The sequence below is a fragment of the Ctenocephalides felis genome, unplaced genomic scaffold, assembly GCF_003426905.1.
Source record: "Ctenocephalides felis isolate EL2017-DRISC unplaced genomic scaffold, ASM342690v1 CF-g0.4_SCAFFOLD_03571, whole genome shotgun sequence".
In the NCBI taxonomy this organism is placed as follows: domain Eukaryota; kingdom Metazoa; phylum Arthropoda; class Insecta; order Siphonaptera; family Pulicidae; genus Ctenocephalides; species Ctenocephalides felis.
This window is the reverse complement of record NW_020539725.1, coordinates 13,343,447-13,350,452: the sequence shown is the minus strand read 5'-3', so window position 1 is coordinate 13,350,452 and position 7,006 is coordinate 13,343,447. Positions and strand designations below refer to the sequence as shown.

The following is a 7,006-nucleotide window of genomic DNA, read 5'->3' as shown; positions in this document are numbered from 1 at the left end:
GTCCTAAAACTGGCTCTGAGACGAGAAAAAGACCACTTCTTTCGACCCAAAATTTGTATTAGTAAAAAATTTCAAGCAAATATCTGCACATGTTAACAGATTTAGTATCAGTTTAGGGAAATCGGATATGACAAATCCTGTGAGACAACCCCATTCGGATTCACTCCGAGGGAGGAGTTGTATCGGAGTGATAACTCTAATATACACAATATATATTTAAAGTGAATCTCATTTAGAGAGAAACATAATGCAAATTTCTGAAAGCAGCACTTTGCTTTCCAAAAAAACAGTATCTTTACCAATGAAATATCTAATAATCTAAATAATAATCATTTGACTTCACATTTCAAACTGCATCTGTCCGAGATTTTTTTTTTCCTGTAAAGCGACACGTGCCTTTAGTTTATTACAAATAAATTGAAATCTATTTATGTGACTTTATTTTGCTATTTGTTTTATTTATTATTGTCACGCTTTTCTGGTTTGATATTAGAAAAGAATAACTATAGATAAACAAATTATTAATAAGAAATTTCTTGAAAAGAAAGTTTGAATTCTTGCAAAATGCATTTCCTATTCAAAAAGATTATATGCTTATAAGAGAATTGTATTATTGAAACGGAGAATCTTGTGAATACATTTTTGAAAATATTTTTATTTGATGTAGTTTTTATTTAGTCGTTATATACATATTTACACTTGCGCGGGTGTATAAATAATTGGATATATGCAGTTTTTTTTATCTCGTCATATCTAGTTTTTTTCTATTGTGATATCAAGTAATCTAGTGTAGTTGTAATTACATTCGTTACTGGACGTTTTATTCTTATTTACTTATCGGTCAGTCAAAGCCATTAGCTAATTGGATTAATTAATTTATTATGTGGTCTAAACTCGTATGTCTTTGTCTACCTATGTATTTATGTCTTTATATGTACAACCTAATTCAAGTGTGGGAGTTGATAGTGAAATGCTGCATTTATCGAACCTAATGTCTCGCAATTTTAAACACCTCATTGATATTGATATAGAATTAGTAAGCAACTTATATTAAATAATATTTTATTTCAAAAAGTTTTCAAAGTAGGCCTATCTTTATGCGAACACATTCCGTCGAAAACAGCTTACCAATAATAAAAATTCATAATAAGTATTTATGGTTAATCATATTTAAATCAACACAAGCGAGAAATCTCTCTTCACATATATGTTTTAGCTAAGTTTTAAAATCTAAGGATTTACTAAATTTGTTTTCGCCAATATAAACTTTCACAAAATACAACTGTCACTTTCAATTACTTTTTACTAATTAAATTGACAGTTGTCAAAAAACACTGTTATTGTTTTGTGCTATTAAGTTGGTTATCCTGAAATTTGGTGTTGCCTGACGTAGACAAAGTATATACTGCGCTCGCTCACACATATGGCGCTAGAGTGAGATAGATGATAATATTGAAGCCGAAGTGTGAAACATACTACAATGGCTGATCTTTAAATATCGTCTAATCACAAGTGTATTGTTTTGAGTGCAATAAACTTTTGCAACTTATTGGTAAATTGTAAATTTACAAAAACAAGTTGCAATTGAAGTGAAGTTAAAGTATATAAATATATAAGTGTTGTTTAACTAATATTACTTTAAATGTGCTGTTTATAGTGATCTGTAATAGTGCTGTTATTTACTATATATTTTTTATCTTTAAACCGTTCGTTTAAATAGAATATTTGACAAATTTGTGCAAAATTGAATGATGTACATTATAAAACTTTACTGCAACTTTTTTATATATAGGATTTCGAGAATAGTTAAATATATAGGATTTCGAGACATAAGTCAAATCTGAAAGCAGATTATTTATACTACTGAATCGTGAGTTTTTTTTACAGAAATACCATATCTTTTATGCTAAGTAATTGATTTCATCTTGTTTTTACAAAAAACAATAGACTTAGAGCGAATATTATTTATTCGGTAATATTTTTTGAATCATTCAAAGATAGATACGTTTTATTAGAAAACTATGTTTCATCTTCCATAAATCTACTATTGCTAAAATATGCCAATATAAACTGTAGAATCTGTATCTAACGATATAAAAAAAAGATTTATCTTTTTTAAAATACCTACCAACTCTGCATCGAATAACTTTTATTGCTCCCCAAAGTAATTAGATATACGATACTCGATGCAAATTATGGCTATTAGTCAAAAATCAATACTTTAGAAAACGTTTTGATACATTAGTTTTCTCTTGGCGTTAATCTCGAGCATGACAAATAATTTTTACTAGTAAATATAGTTGGAAAATATTTTATAAATAAATTTAAAAAATTTAGTGTTAAATATCTTGAATTTATATGTCAGTGCTTAGGTATATTTTCCAAAATTTTTATTAATATTATTTACAATAGTAACAATGTTATACTGTTAATTTAACAGTATGCCAAAAAATGGTTAAAGTGTGACCATTGTCTTTTTCTTTCAATGAAATATTTCAACATAATATTTTTCAAGTTTAGATTAATACGAATAGTTGATATAATCTAACTTTATGCGAATTAGGCACGTAAAATATTATTTTAATTTCAATTGAGATTATTTGTTAGTTTTAATGGGTGTTATTTTGAAGTGCATTGTATTTAATTTTAACTTTTCAGATCATCACTTTCTTTACTGTGAATGAATAATTCTAATTCAGTGATTCGTAAAGAAATATGATTATATACCCATAATTTTTTTTAACTTGTCATCTAAAATGAAGAAAAATAATAGTAAATCAACAGATAATCAAGAACTTGTGACATTAAAAAATGATTGCCTATGCAAGATTTTGAAACCGGCCATTTACTGTGCAAGATTTTTCGGCCTGTGTCCTTTAACCTGGAGCCATAAAGATATTGATGATGATTTATCAATAATAAACTATGATTTTGTAGAATATAGTATTGATTACATATCCGATGGAGATGAAATCGGTGAAGATGGATCGAACAAACCATTTACAGGTATTTTTGATTTATTCAATTAGAATATTTTGTTGTTTCATAAAATTTTCTATATTGTTTATATTGTTTTTTCTGATCATTGTTTATCTCCGTTTTATTTTGACAAATAATATTTTTTTTCTATCCAGATATTTGAAATTGAAGCTATCATTACTATCTTGTATTTTATAAGAATGAAGACTAATTTTTTTGATAAAATTTCTAGTTAATGCATCTTTATAAAATGATAAGTAATGCTAGTTTATATATTCTAAATATATATTTGTATAATATTTTTTCATCTTTATTTCTTTATATTGGGGTAAAGTGGGGCTTAAAGATCCGCGGATAAAAAGGTCTATCACCATTTTCTCAAAAACAAGTAAAGTTAGGGATTTTTTTGAAAACATTATTTGAAAGTGGAGGGCAAAAGATGTTAACCAGCCAACGTCTGGCACCGAGCGACCATCCTTCCACGAGATAAACAGCCACATTGCCAGTTTTTTTCATGGAAGTATTTTTTTCTGTTGTTGGTCTTTTTGTTCATGAGCAATGTTGTTCAGTTTATGATATCTGAATATAGTTTTTATTATAGATTATTTGATTATTCTATTAGATGATTTGTTATTTCTAAATTCTGTAATAGCATACATATGGTTGGAATAAATAGGACCACCCAAACCTTACTGATGTGGTGTAAAAAATAAGACCAGTAAATAAAAATGTAAAATAAATTAATAAAAGCAATTTTGCAAGAGATAAGTTACACTAGTGGTGTATGGCATCGTGCCTTAAGGCAAATTGCTGGAACTTCGCGTACCGTAACGAAATGTTCGAGAAATATTAAATGTTTTCAAATAGATTATTATTTATTTATTTATTTATTTATTTTTCTTATTATAAATACTGTAACATTGTCTAATATTCATAAGAATTGTATAAAATGCATCACACAGTGAAAATTATTTATTTAAAGAATATAAGTGAGGTTTAGCCAGAATTAAAATTGAAATCTGAATTATTTTTGATAAAAAAAAATTAATTAATTTTTTTTTTAAAGGCAATTGTTTCCTCAACACAAGCAGAAAGTTTTTTGAATCAATGAAATCGGATGCTTATTTCTCTCAAAAACTGCCATTTTTTGTACATTTAGCTCTGTATCTTCGAAATGGCTTGACCTGCCTTTGCCAAAATCTAATAACTACTTCTCTCAATCATTACAAATTGAATGTTTTTTAGATCATTCAAATCGGATGCTCCGTTCTCTCAAAAACTCGATTTCTATTTTCTGCACTCTTTGCTCTTTATCTCCGTAACGGCTGGACCTGCCTTTGCCAAAAACTAATCAGCACATCTCCCTATCAATAGGAATCGAATGTTTTTTGAATCATTCAAATCGGTTGATCCGTGCGCTGGAAAACGTGAACGAAAAAATGCGGACACACAAAGCACACACACATACATCCATTTTTTCTGAGGTATGCCAAAATGTTCAGAAACCTTCAAAACGTGGAGAAATGCAAAAAATTTTATTTTTGATTTTCGGCCCATTACTATAACTACCCTACGGGAAGTTAATAAATAGTTATTCTAACTATGCTGAGGATTATTTCTGACAAGTACCAGATCAAAATTAAATACAGAGTTATCTCTATAAAAATGTACCCATAAAATTTATATTTTACATTGTTTGAATAATGTAGCTATTATTGCATAAGATTCCTTTGGAATTAAAAATAAGACATTGGACCTGTTTGCCTCATGAATGCCTATAGGGTAATTTTATTCCGCCTATATGATAAAAGGACCTAGTGACAAATTTTTGAAAACCAGCAACAACACATTTCTACAATGATGAGTTTTACTGAATATAGTCAGAAAGTCTTTTGTTTGATGTGTGTTATGTGCTGCGATGTAGTTCATTTAGTTTAGACAGTAATTATACTTAAAGTCAAATTGGACCTTTGCTCCCCGCCATACCCTATTCGTTTCAAGTTTCTGACTATATTGTAAAAGTTTTACAAACTATTATCTTTATTTGAAAGACTTTCAAATAATATAGTGTCAGTATTTCCTTAATGTATGTAAGAGAACAACAATCAATCAATGTTGATCTATTATCGGATATTGTAGTAATTATCAGAACTTTGCACCTCCTTTGAACAGACCAAGTCAGAATTGAAGTAATAGGAAGTGTCAACACGTTCGGAAATAAATAAGAAAACTGGTCGGAAATCAGAAATTAATTATTATAACGCGATCATTTACTTATTCATTTTCATTGGTGACAATCTATTCGAAGTCAATGAAAGAAAAATAAATTTGAGAAGGTTTTCCGCATTACGATAGTAATAGACCATAGAAATGGAGAGTTGAATGCGTTCAGCAATTGGCGAAGAATGAATGGTCACTTATTTCATTATTTTATTGGCTTTGAGTCTCCGTAGTAAGTTTTTTCAATAATAAGTAATTTATAACAGGTATCATTATAAGAGTTATTATTGATTTATAATATCGGATACGTGTGAGTGATATATATCATAAGCTGCATTTGATTAAATTAAAATGAGCACAGGGGCGTAGCTGCATCGTGTATGCGGCATAAACTATACGGTGGTCTTTGGTCTTGAAGGCCTCAAAAATTAACAAAAATTTCCCAGTTGTCCATAGAGGCAGAACCTCTAATGTCTAAATACATTATCAGCTATAAATGATCTAATAAATCATTTTGTCAAAATTAATTTGAATTTTTTCTATTTTTTTGAAATATTAATAAGATAATTATGATAAATAAATATTTTTTTAATGTTATGATTTATTTTCGATTCACAAAAAAACTTTACCTTTTGTAAGGGTCTTCTAACTAATACCTCAATGTTGTGCATTGATACCTCAATGTTGTGCTTGAGAACTCAATTACGATTGCATTTAAAAGTCAATATTAAGTTTTCGATAATTAACTAATAGATACCTCAATGTTGTGCTTGAGAACTCAATTTCAATTGCATATAAAACAATATTATGTTTTCGATAATTAAGCATTTCAGAGATTTAGGTAAAATTATAAGTAATATGATGACGAAATATAAATCTTATATTATTGAGTTCTATATTATATAATATAACTAGTGGTGTATGGCATCCTGCCTTAAGGCTAATTGCTGGAACTTCCCGTACCATAATAAAATATTCGAGAAATATTAAATGTTTTCAAATAGATTATTATAAATACTGTAACTTTCATTATTCTTATTATATAGATAAAATATAAAAACTTATGAATTATGATGACGACGTTTATTTAACTTATTCAATCGAATTTAAAATGAAAGACAAACTCTAATATTTATAAGACTGAATTGCAAAGTTAAAATTAATTATAGAAGTATATAAGTGATGCTTAGAACTTTAGCTAGAATTAGAATTAAAATTTTCGATATTTAAAAAAAATGTTTTCGATTCTACTATTACTATAACTACCCTACGGGAAGTTAAAAAAAAACAAAACCTTTATAGTTACTATACTATAATATTTACTTTCAAGCAGTTTCAACGGTTCGTTTTGTAGCGCGCGCTGTGGAATACTGCTTGTATAAGGATATAAGAAACCGTGTTGGTTCTGTTCGTTAGCTTTGCGCAGTGGCGATATCGTAACCAATGAGGTTCATCCGAGGTGCGATTATTGCTAGTTGAAAACTTTTACCAATACCCCGCCGAGACCACGTGAAATACCGTGGGCTAAGGCAATTTTTGGAGGGTCCGAAAGGACCCCAATAATCTCTTTATCGTTATTTATATACATTCAGTATTATACACGCTAGTTGTGATATTTTGCACTTTGTCTAACATTTATATTGTGCATAGGGCTTTCAATACCGTACAAAAATCTGAATACCGGTATTCGATATTTGAAAAATGAAATTCCGGGATCCCGGTTTTAATACCGGTATTGTCGATGAAAAATTAAATAGTTATATTTTTACTTACTTCAGTTGTTATATTGACATATTAACAAATAATA

The 7,006-nt window shown here is 28.5% G+C and overlaps 1 non-coding gene across 1 annotated transcript; it reads left to right on the top strand.

The window, feature by feature from the left end:
• The first annotated feature begins 6,613 nt into the window (after positions 1–6,613).
• Positions 6,614–6,754, top strand: LOC113387081. Its single transcript, XR_003368050.1, has one exon. It is a non-coding gene; the product is annotated as a U4 spliceosomal RNA (small nuclear RNA).
• Positions 6,755–7,006: the final 252 nt, after the last annotated feature.